The 12,636-nt window shown below is 34.7% G+C and overlaps 1 non-coding gene and 1 pseudogene across 1 annotated transcript; one reads left to right on the top strand and one right to left on the bottom strand.

Annotated features, from left to right (window-relative positions):
- The first annotated feature begins 389 nt into the window (after positions 1–389).
- Positions 390–517, top strand: LOC115068425. The gene has a single exon (XR_003847771.1). It is a non-coding gene; the product is annotated as a small nucleolar RNA SNORA40 (small nucleolar RNA).
- A 7,927-nt stretch (positions 518–8,444) lies between these two features.
- Positions 8,445–9,271, bottom strand: LOC103725374 (annotated as a pseudogene).
- Between the last annotated feature and the right edge of the window lie 3,365 nt (positions 9,272–12,636).

Below are 12,636 nucleotides of genomic sequence, written 5' to 3'. Positions count from 1 at the left end.
TCCCAGCTCACTGGAGACCCCAACCTACACAGTGCCAGGGGACTTCAGTTGCAGGTTCACAGGAGGCAATGACAATTGTAGGCTCATACAGAGGGACTACAGCTATGGACCACTGGAGACATAATGCCAGCTCACAAGAAGTGAACACAGCTCCGGGTTCATGGGAGACAACCACAGTTCCAGGCTCTTGGAAGATAACCACAGGACCAGACACATGAGAGTTATAGAGTCACAGGACAAGAACACAGGTACAGGCTCACAGTAGGGTGAACACATTTCCAGGTTCATGGGAGAGGATCACTATTTCAACTATATTGATTTCTATTATTTTCCTGTTTCTGTTGCTCTGTCTACACAATTATCCTTGTGTTTAAGATATGACATTTTATAATACTCTGTAGATGTGTTTGTTCAACCGGTGGACCAAAGCATGAAAGACAGGTACAAAAATAAATTCTCTTTCACAACCCAGAGCTCATTGTTCTGCATGAGTTAGACACATACAAGAAGGAATATGACAAGACAACTCAAAGTGACGGTGTTGAGAGCAAAGACAGCACAGGGATGAGCACAACCGAGCAGCTGGCCCAGGGCTTGGTGTGCACCAACCCACAAGAGACTGAATGTGTGAGATGGACTATATGAGGAACTAATTTATTGCACAAGATGACTATTTATCTAATCATAGGTGCTTCTATATTGATCTCAGAATTCTGAACTCAGGACTGCATGTAAATGCATAGGCTACAAACTAACTTTGATGAGGAAAACTGAGCGTTTCTAAGTGCTGTGGAAAAGAGAAATACCTATGTGACATTCCTAAGCCATGTGTAAGAGAAAACAGAAATTAGGAGTGAAAATTCCTATTCCACGAAACTTGTTTGTATTTTGACACAAACTGTGAAAGAAGGATAGGGAATAAGCCATTACTTTGACACACCTCTGTAAGAATTATAGCTCATTGACACTCTAATGAAATATGATTTCTCTGGCACTCAGCTCAGAGGTGCTATGGAAAATGGGTGGAATTTTTCAATTGCTAATAGAGACATATAGTCAGATATGAGGAGTGGGTGGTGGTAGGGTGAGGGTGGAGATGGGGGAGGAGGTCTGAATATGATCAAACTTCATTATATGAAATTCTTGATTCTATAAAATTACTCTTAAATTTTAAAAATAAATATTGAGGTTGACAAAATTGATAGAGAATTTGACATTTGTAGAGCAAAACACTGCAACAGTTACTTGCTGGCTTGACTTTCTCATTTGAGGGTCATCTATATTAGAGAAAAGCACCTTTTTCTTTCACTCAAAAGGACAAATAGGTTCCTTGTTTTGTTGTTATTTTAACAGTCAAGGTTCTGGTTGGCTTTTTTTTTTTTTTGGTATTTTTGGCCTTCACATCTTCCTTCCTGGCCAGGAGGAGCCAGTGATAAGACATCTTACTGAGAGTCACATTTTGCTGAGACCCACCATAGCCAACATCATGGCTTTCAACCATGTTTTTTCTTAGTTGCTAAGTCCTTTCTTGCCTGTGCCCAGCCTGTCATTTGGATGATGATGATGGCTGGCAGAACATTTTTAGAGTAGAAAATAGCCATATTGTCAAGATTATGAAACATCTAGTTTATCTGTTGGAAGATCTGCCTTTCCAGTTTTACTGATCATAGAATTGCACCTAGGAAGACAGGTTCACCATAAGTCATGCTAAATAGATGAGCGGAATACCTACTGCTGTGTTAATGAGATACCTACCCGGAATCAGACACAGATATGTAATGTAGCTCTGTATAAGTCTTCTCACTTTTCTGAATTCTTCAGAAAAGCATAATCGCTTCTTTTATTCTTCATATTCCTTTCCTAAACATGCTTTCTCTAACACTTTGCGCTGCATCTTGTATTTCTTTTCTTTTTCTCTAAAGCTTTCTTCTTCCAGTCATATGACTGCCAGTCACATATCTGACCTCCATGCAGGCTCTAAACCTGCAGGCTTCGTGGTTTTGTCTCCTTCTCCCCGCCATTCTCTTCCTCAAGGCAACTGCTAAGATTTCCAGCTTGACTACCCTGAGGATTTTCTTTAAATTCTAATGAAATTGTCCTAAAACTTCTGTTTGGGACCATTTTTAAACTATTTTATGAACATTACTAAGAACCCCCTAGGGAATGCTCTTTCGCCCCTGTATCACCATGGGTACAGTGTAGAGCATCATGTTGGCTTCCCACAGGTCCAGCCCCTGGCACCAGAGGGTTTGGCAAAGTGGGGTAGTGGCAACCAACTCTCCGTTGAGCCTGCTTCCAGAAACCTGCATCCCAAGGTAGGTGGCCAGGGTGTGGGAGCCATGTGTCCTTAACAAAGTAAGTTTAATAGCACCTAATATGTATGACTTATTTTCAATCACATTTAAATGCAATAGTATTTCACCTAATAAGTAGTACTTGACAACTGAGCAAAGCTTTTAATTGAATGCAGTGCCATTATTTATGGATGAATTAAGATATATATCCCATTTGTGAAGCAAATAATGGTGAGCCTGAACAGAATTAGATGAATGGACTTGAGCTTCACATACAGGTTAATACCGTGACTTATTTCAAAATCAAAATAAATGTTCAATATTTTTTCATAACAGATAACAGCAATTGCATACAGTGAAAGAAGTGAAACTCAAGTAAATCTTGAGGGCTGTGTAGTGCTGCTGTGACTATGCTGGGAATGAATTGTAATGTACTTGATACACTCACTCAGCAAAGGAAGGATCTATTGTTAGTCCGTACTAATTTTATTTTATTTATTTATTTATTTATTTATTTATTTATTTATTTATTATTGATTTTGGTCTTTTTGAGACAGGGTCTCCCTCTAGCCCCAGCTGTCCTTGAACTCACTTTGTAGACCAGGCTGGCCTTGAACTCACAGAGATCCGCCAGCCTCTGCCTCCCAAGTGCTGGCATTAAAGGAATGCACCACCTCACCTGGCAATACCAATTTTATTTTAGGAACTATGTAATATCAGTTACTTGAAAAAATATCTTGTAGTTTTTGCTAAACTAAATAGTAGTATTTTATGTACATTTTTATTTATCTAAGAAGACCCACCAACACCATACAAACAACCTATTTCATTCCATTCATCTGTATCTATGTATAAGAATATATTAGGTCAGTAGGTTAGAGTACTTTGAATAATTGCCTAGTTAACAGTTTTTAATGTGATGGAACAATTAACAAACCACATAATGACTTGTAACTTCAATTCCAGTGCTTGATTTTTAAAAAGAATAAACCTCTGCTGTATGAAACATACAAACAATTCAATAAAAAAATAAATCTCTGAGATGTTTTAAATGTCACATGTATATCACATTTGCTTTATTCATTCATCAGTTAATGGACACTTACATTTTGTCCATATGTTGGCTATTATGAATAATGCTTCAGGAAACATTGAGTTTCAGGTGTCTCTTTGTCACATTGATCTTATTTCAACCACATATAGACACAGCCATGGGATTTCTAGATAATACATTGGTTCCGATTTTTGTTTTAGAAATTGCAATACCATCTCAACAATAAATTTCTCCAATAAATTACCATTATAAAAGGTTAAAAATAAATGTAATCTATATTTGATTGTTGCTAATATATTTAGCAAATAAAACAAATACATATATTGTTAAATTTAACCTATAATAATTATAAGTAGGAGCTACAATCCATCTAAAAGGCGAGGTTTGTTATGCATGTTCATTTCCCAAATGAAAATGATACTGTAGTACTTATCTGTAATAAAAATCATTGCAATACATAGATTGAGGAAGATATTAGAAGATGGAACGACCTCCATGCTCATGGAATGGAAAAATTAATATTGTGAAAATGACCATCCTACAAAATGCTACTTATAGATTCAATGCAATGCCAATCAAAATCCCCATGATATTTTTCACAGAATTGGAAAAACCATCCTAAGATTCATATAGAATCACAAAAGACCTCAGATAGCCAAAGAAACCCTGAGCACTAAGATCAATGCTGGGGGTATTACTATACCAGATATTAAACTATATTACAGAGTTATAGTAATAAACACAACACGGTACTGGCACAAAAATAGATCCATACATCAATGAAACAAAATTGAAGGCATAAATATGAGTATATTCAATTTCAGCCACCTTATATTTGACAAAGGGGAACAGAACATTCACTGGAGGAAAGACAGCATGTTCAGCAAATGGTGCTGGCAAAACTGGATATCCACCTGTAGAAGAATGAAACTGAACCCGGTCTTTCACTTTGCACAAAAGTCAACTCCAAATGGATCAAAGATCTCAATGTGAAGCCTGAAACTCTGAAATTGTTAGATGAAAACATTGGCAATAACCTACAAGATATAGGTGTAAGAAAGGATTTTCTAAACTGGACATCAACTGCCCAGGAAACAAGATCAAGAATCAACAAATGGGACCTCATTAAACTAAAAAAGCTCTGTACATTAAAAGAAGCAACCAAGGAAGTGAAGAGAAAACCCACAGAATGGGAGAAAAGCTTCACCAGTGAAACATCTGACAGAGGTTTAACATCCAGAATGTATAACAAATTCAAAAAACAAAGAATCAAGAAAGGAAGTAACCCAATTAAAAGACGGGCTAAGGAACTGAACAGAGAGTTCTCAAAAGAAGGAAAAAAAGATGGCTAAGAAGCATCTTAAAAGATCTTCAACATCAATAATAATTAGGGAAATGCAAATTAAAAGCACTTTAAGATTTCATCCTACCCCAGTCAGACTGGCTAAGATCAAGAGAACAAAGGATATCAAATTTTGGAGAGGATTTGTGGAAAGCATAATGCTCATCCACATCTGGTGGAACTGCAAACTTGTTCAACCCCTATGGAAATCAATGGAGAACTCTTAAAAAACTACAAATGAACCTACATTTTGACCCAGTTATACCACTCCTTAGCATATACCCAAAGATCTCATCTTATTGCAGAGCCACTTGTACATCCATGTTTGTTGCTGCTCTTCTCACAATAGCTAAGAGATGGAAGAAACCTAAGTGTCCCTCAGCTGACGAGTGGATAATGAAAATGTGTTTCATTTATATGATGGAGTTTTACTCAGCAGTAAAGAAAGATGAAAACATGAAATTTGCAGGTAAATGGATGGAACTAGAAGTTGTTATATTGAGTGAAGTAACACAGACTCGGAAAAAAATTGATGTGTGTTCTCCCTCATATGTGGATTCTAGCACCAAATCCTTATAAGGGAGTATGTATCAAGCCATAACTACAGGAACCAGGATAATGAAAAGGAAGCTAGGAGGTAAATGAAAAGAAAGGATCTGAAAGAGAAGAACAGTAGAAAACAGGTGTTAACAAGGGAGATATGGACAATAATGGGGTTAATTTAAGGGGAGGGGTGAAGGAAGGTTATACAAGAAACCTAGGGGATAAAGGGAAAGAAGGAGCTTGAGAGGTGGGACCAAGGGTTAGACAATGTGAGACATAAATAATGCCTAGCTAGTTTTAGAAAACCAGAGAGAACCACATTACGTCAACAACCTACTGACAAATTACACTTACAACCAGATCAAAGAATGTAATATATGTCTAGGCAAGGTTTATCAGAGATTGTTTGGTCTTTGCCCAAGCTCTATCTACATGGCCTATGGTAATTAAAAGTAGCAGACTGGAGGAACTAAACTTCTTGGATGTTTAACAGCCATACTTTGAGACCTCTACTAATTTGTTCAGGGGGACATAAAGGACAGTATTTGCTCCTTGCCCTCCTAAGTCGACTAAGTTCCCGGGGACTATGAGCATCTCTCAAAATGTCCTGTAACTGTGGTGAGTCACCTGTCCTCTTGATCAAGGAGGTCGTGGAGACCCCACCAATTGGATCTGAACCAGTGTCCAGTTTACGAAGGGGAGGCTCAACACAGAAGAAACATTTCCTCCATGCTTCCAAGTGTAGCCAGTCATGGTCGAGCAGGACCTTTAACTCATCTTCACATAGACGGAACTGGCAAAAGAAAGGAGTCAGGGCTCCTCCCAAGCCCTTGTTACCCCTGAGGAACAGATCCTCAAATGACCTTAAGAATAAAAATAAATGTTTTATCTGGGCCTACTGTAGGGTCTTAAACACCCAAAAAGAAAGTATAACCAAAGATTAATGGGGTCAATATAATTTTTAAGAGTCCATATATTTAGCTAAAGGCTACATAACAAGCAACAATGCCAGACAGGTGATACCTTCCTTTGAGTTATTGGCCAAGGTGGCACAAGAGACTCTCAGACAGTAACCAGCATAGAAATGGGAAAACAAACAACAGACCCCAATCTTATCTAAAGGATTATTGACAACTGATTGCTTCTAGATGAAGAACAGCTGATCTTCCTAAAACAAGGATCTCTAGACAGTCTGACTAGATTCAGCAGACAGACAAGTACTGGAGAATGGCTGGGGGTATTAACAACATAGAGGACATTAACAGAATGACAGAGTATGTGGGCTCCAGTATGTAGGAGGGGGGAGGCTATGGGAGGGTGCCATTTGGGAAGCGGGTATATAGATGAACAAGACTGTGTAGGAAGTTCTGTATGATATACACACAAAAAATCAACAAATTTTAAAAGAAGACTTACATTTGAGGAGGAAGCATAAAAATTTACTACTTTTTAAATAGTAGAGGTAATAAAAACTACCAGTGAAATCTACCTGATGACTTTATATCCATATTCAGGTACTAAGGATCCGATTGTAACCAACTGTGACTAGTAATCATCAGATACATAGAGATTAAAGACACATGTGCAAACATCTTAAGTGTTAGTAGCATTAAAAATGTAGGAAACAGCACATTTTAAAATGAAATTGAGATCTTCTTTAAAGGGAAAAAAACCCATTCAATTTTATATCTTACAGGGTTAATACTGAGTTCAGTATTGTGTAATGGTATTAATTCAACTGTGAACCTAAAAATTTACAGCCACTTTTGAAGGAAATGTATTTTTGCTGTGGAGTGTGTTACTGAATATGTTAAAACTGTAATAAAATGCTTCTTTTAATTATGTGGTTATTATATTTAAAAAATTTTTAAAAATTCTTCAAAGCATAAAAATTTGCTCCTTAATAATTAGTAGATATGAAAAACTTTACCATTGAACTATACCTGATGACTTTATATCCATGCTCAGATACCAAGGAGCTCAGAAAGTAACTGACTGTGACTAGTAATAATCAGATATATAGAGATAAGAAACACATGTGCACCTTAGTGTTAATTGCATGAAAAATGAAGTTTTTTTGTATGAAACTGCATATTTTAATAATGAAATAGAGATCTTTTTTTTAAAGGTTAAAACCTCATTAATTTTATGTCTTATAGGGTTTATACTGAGTACAATATTGTATAATTATATCAATTCAACTGTAAATCTAAAATTTTACTGCCAATTTTGAAAGACATATATCTTAACTATGGAAATTGTTATTGAATATGTCAATGCTGTTGTAATGAAATGCTTCTTCTAAGTATGTGGTTATTAGGGTCAACAGCGAACCTAAAAATTTAATAGCCACTTTTGAATGAGATGTATCTTTGCTCTGGAAACTGTTATTGAGTATGTTAAAGGTGTAATGAAATGCTTCTTCTAAAACAATTTAAAGATATATTAAAAATGATAATTACATTTCAAGTGTGCTTCACTTCAATAAACCAATAGCTGTGGTAAAGTTAAAGATACTTCAAACAGAAAAGGATTTCCTTGCACTATTTTTTGGAGAAACATATAGATATAGTGCAGAAGTTTGGTTCTCTAGATAAAAGAAATGAAGTGTGCATTTTCAACAAAATGTTATTATTTTTGGTGACAATTTCTTGATATAGCCCAAACTGCCATTGACCCATGATCATTGTGCCTATATCCTCCCAAGTGCTAGGATTATAAATACAATCTACCATGCTTAAATACAAATTCCTAAAGAAAGTTTATAAAATGTAATATCCAAAATAACAGTGAATGGTGATTTATAAAACTTAGAGCTTACTGTCTATAAGAAAATTAATACTAAACCATGATAATTATGATAGTGCCAAACTTACACTGTGATAAAAATGCATTGCATTACATGTAAAGAGGGAAAATAAGGGTTCCATTTGCAAATATCACAAAATGAACAGTCATTTTTACTCCCCCAAACTACTTCTGGTTAAACGTGCCACTGTATATATTTAAGCTATTTATTTATTTGCTTGTTTCTTTACTTATTATTTATTTTTCAATTTGCCAATCAGTCACTGCTCAGTAACTGACTGGATTACAAAATACCATGGAGACACCTTAGTTCCTCTTTCAAATAAATCTCTTGCCCTGCTCTTCACTTTTGCTAGCACCTCTATCTTCTACAATATGGGCTGTCCTTTTTATTCATTCCATCTCATGGAGAAGATATTTTGTAGCATTTTCCAACAGTCTAGATTTCATGAATCAGATCCCCCATGCAGATGATGCTATATTTACCAGGAGACCAAACAATAAAAGAGTTATCTGTGAGGTCAGTCCTGCTCCTTATTTTATATTAGTTCATTTACTGACTTCAGGTCAGAAAGATGCCATACAATGTATGGTTCTACAATATGAACATGTTAATTGAGGCCTAGTTGAGCTTAACGAAGGTGCCATTGAATACTTGGCACAGGTGAAGAAGCTGTAACACCTAACAGAACTTTGGGTTCACACCATTGATATTTCTGATTCTGATGACAAATTCTGGTTTTTGCTTTTTTGTTGATTGCTTGTTTGTTTGTTTGTTTTGAGATAGGGTCTCCCTGAAGCCCCATCTGGCCTGGAATTCACTATATAGTTGAGGCTGGCCTTGAACTCACAAAAAATTGTTGCATTTTCCTCTAGAGTATAGGGATTAAAGGTTTGCTTCCCATGCCTGGCCACCACCATGCCTGCCTCTGATGGCAAATTCTAATTTGGGTTTTGCAGGTACGTGGATGTTGCCAACTTATCTTGCAGTCCTGGCCATTTGGGTATCAGATATGTACATCTGCCTATATGTCTTGTGATAGAAGTACTGTTACTAAGCTTGATCATAAATAAGCTCATAAATAAGGTTTCTTTTTGCGTTTCAAAGCATTTTTGTGCAATCTTCTTTCAAAGACCCTTTAACTTCAATTCCTTGAAATTCTTTTGCTTTTTCTTAAGGGTTTCTGGAACAGTAGGACCCTTCTTTTTCTTCTCTGGTACTGCTTCCATGGTTCCAGCTGGTAAAGAAGACTAAGCCATTTATTTTGACATTCACACCACAATTGTCGTTTTACTGTATGCAACTGTTTTACTATAATAGTTATAACAATAATAGTTTTATTTATATTTCTTACTGTATAGTAAAATACATTAATCCATATAAATTCCTGTATGAAACAAATGTACAAGATTTCCATCCATGTATCAAGTGTATCAAGGATAAAATTAACCTTAGATAATTCTAAAGCACATATAAACACACACAAACACACACACACACATATATTTATATATATATATATATGAAAATATAGCTCATTTTCTCCCATTTGTGACCAAAGTTGCAGTATTGCCTTGAAGTTGAAAAAGAAGGCAGGAATAGTGAATATTTTATTACTTCTCTTTTTTATTAAATTAAATATATTTGTTTAATTTTATATCTGTGTGTGTTCATATGTATGCATATATGTGTGTAAAAACGAGCATCCTGTGGAGGACAAGAATCAATTCTATTCTTCCACATTGCTGGTTCTGAGACTCAAACTTATAAGGTTTGGTTGCAAGTGCCTTTATAAAACTGAACCTAGTCTTGTTGAACTGGTAAGCTACAGATTTAAAAGACTCTGTGTCAAAAAAGAAGATGGCACCACAAGAAGATGGCAGCTAACAACCATCCGTAACTCCAGTTCCCAGGGATCCAACACCCATTTCTGACTCTGTCCTCTGCAGGCATTGCACGACACAGGTACACTTACCTACATGCAAGTATAACACCTATACCCATAAAATAAAAATAATAAATTAAATGTTTTAAAAAATAAAATAAAACAACTATTTCATGGAACAGCTAGCGATATATTGTAATGCAGACTGAGCTTAAGTTTTGCCATTTATTCCCCTGGCTTTGGTATTCCTACTATTGAAAAACCGGGTCAGTTCAAGACTCAGTTTGAAATTTTGAGCTGTTGGTTTTACTAATGTTTAGAAATAGTGTAATTTGAGGTTTCCTTTTTTATCTTGTCTGTGATGAATTTGTTTTAGTCTCAGGGGACAATTTTGGAACATTAACCCTAGTGATAAATCTCTAAATCTGTACATTTTCACCGTAATTATTTCTGGATTCAGTTTTAGACCCCACTTTTCTGAATAAGCAAGGAGTAGAGTTTTAAGCTATAGTGCCTGAATATAGTGCTTGATACTCTAAGGCAAATGGTTGTATTCACCAGAATGGTTTTTAGCTGGGTGAATATCTCTGGGAACAAATATGATAAGAGCAGCTACATGCTCATTTATATATCCAAATAAATGATTTCCATATTTCTCACAGATGTATGAAATAAATATAACAATTTAATAGAATTTTAAGAAGTGAAAATTACAGGCAATATTTTAATAAAGAAATTCAAATTTTCAACTTCCTCAAGTAATAACTGGTTTTAATTATGGTATTGTCTAAAGTGCACTGAAACAATGTAACATAATTTATAATTTGGGTAAATAGTTGTATAAGTTTCCAAATAAATTGCATTTCCAATAATATTCACAACTGTGAAATAAATGTATGTATATAATTTATTGAAAGTGTCCTAATTTTTGAAAGAATGTTGATTTTTCTATTTAAAAAACAGCATTAGTTCATCTGTTTCATTGGATCTTTGTACCTACTAAAATTTCTGAGAGTACTAAATACATACTTTAGCACACTGTGAAAGAACTACTTTATATTTGGTTATGCATACATGATCAGGAGAAATCAAAAGTCAACTCTACAAGCTACAATTAAAATGTCATATATACTTGCCAATGATATATATTTGGTTGCTTTTGTGGCGAATAAGGCTAAGTCAGAAGTTTGTTTAAATTAATTACATAATAAATACTCTTCAAAGAAATTTGAACAGTAACACACACACACACACACACACACACACACACACACACACAAAGAAAATACACCTTACAATATAGCCACACATGTTCACAAGGGAAGGTGTAGAACTGAATTTATCTACTGGATTTCAAAGTGTTGTGCTATAAATACAAGCTATAAACAGTGTCTCTAAAGAAAAATAATAATTACTATTAACTATTATCAGCAAAATGTGCCTCATGACTCTTCCCTCCTTTCACAGCCTAGTCCATTTCACATTGTAACATAGATATTACAAGAATGATAGGCTGGTAGGTGAGAAGATGCATCTGGATTTACACTTGGTCTCTGCCAGTTATTATTTTGGGACTTCAGAATTAATTTTTTGGCCACTAATTACTTATTTGTCAAAGAAATGGATTTTAACTATTCTAACAGAATTAGACATAACTATTGATGAAAACGTTTCATTTGAAGATTTTGCTAATTAATTCTGTGTACTACTAATGTGTGAGCATCCAAATTACACTTCCCCCTAAAATAACAATTACATAATTCTGATAATATATTGATTCAAAGAAACTTGTTGTTAGGGCCTTATTTTGTATTAAGATTTAGAAAACAAAGTTTTAGAATAACTGTGTTTACAAATATCTATTATACCTTTAAAATTATATACATTATATTTTTCCTATTCAATAATTGTATGTATGTAAATAATTATACAAATTTTACCTTGTACTTTCTGACATTTTGGAAGTGACTTCTTTGTCTGAGGGAAAAAATTTAGGGATTAGCCAAATCTTTATCATTTGTAGTAATCTATTCCTGCTTTGTTGCTAGTAGCTTGTAAAGAGTTGACTTTTGATTTTAGCTTATTATGTGTGCATGAGAAACTAGAAAGTAGTTCTTTCATACTATACTAAAATATGAACTTTATAGTATCAGAAATGTTACTATGTATGAAGAGCCAATGAAATTCAAGAACAAATACAATTTTTAAACTGTAATTTTATTTAATCTTAAAAACACTAAGTATCAGCATTCCTTAAAAATCAATAGGACACAACATTTTTCCATTAATCCAAATTAGGACATTTATTTTAATTTGTGGTAATACACATTTCTGAGCATAAGATTTGTATTATTTCAGAGATAATGCAATTATTTGAGACAGCTTCTACATGTACTGCATATTACCATAGTTTCACATGAATGCACAGCTTTTCCTGGTTTTTTTGTTCATAGTTCATACACAATCATTGCAATTTGTTATGAATTGGGTATGACATGTCCATAAATGGCATTTGAGTTGAATGCTTGGTTCCCCAGCTCATGAATCGAGTTTTTGAGAGTTGATTGGATCTTGAGGGCTCTTACTTAACGATGAGTTAATTCATTGATGGATTAATAATTGCGTAAAATATTGGGAAATAATGAGGCTGTGGAACATCTGGAGTGACTGGAGAAAAAGCTTAATAATTGCCTTTAAAACAGTTATTTT

Source organism: Nannospalax galili, unplaced genomic scaffold (assembly GCF_000622305.1).
Source record: "Nannospalax galili isolate Female #2095 unplaced genomic scaffold, S.galili_v1.0 scaffold10, whole genome shotgun sequence".
Lineage (NCBI taxonomy): Eukaryota > Metazoa > Chordata > Mammalia > Rodentia > Spalacidae > Nannospalax > Nannospalax galili.
The sequence above is the reverse complement of the archived record's forward strand: the minus strand, read 5'-3'. Positions and strand labels throughout refer to the sequence as shown.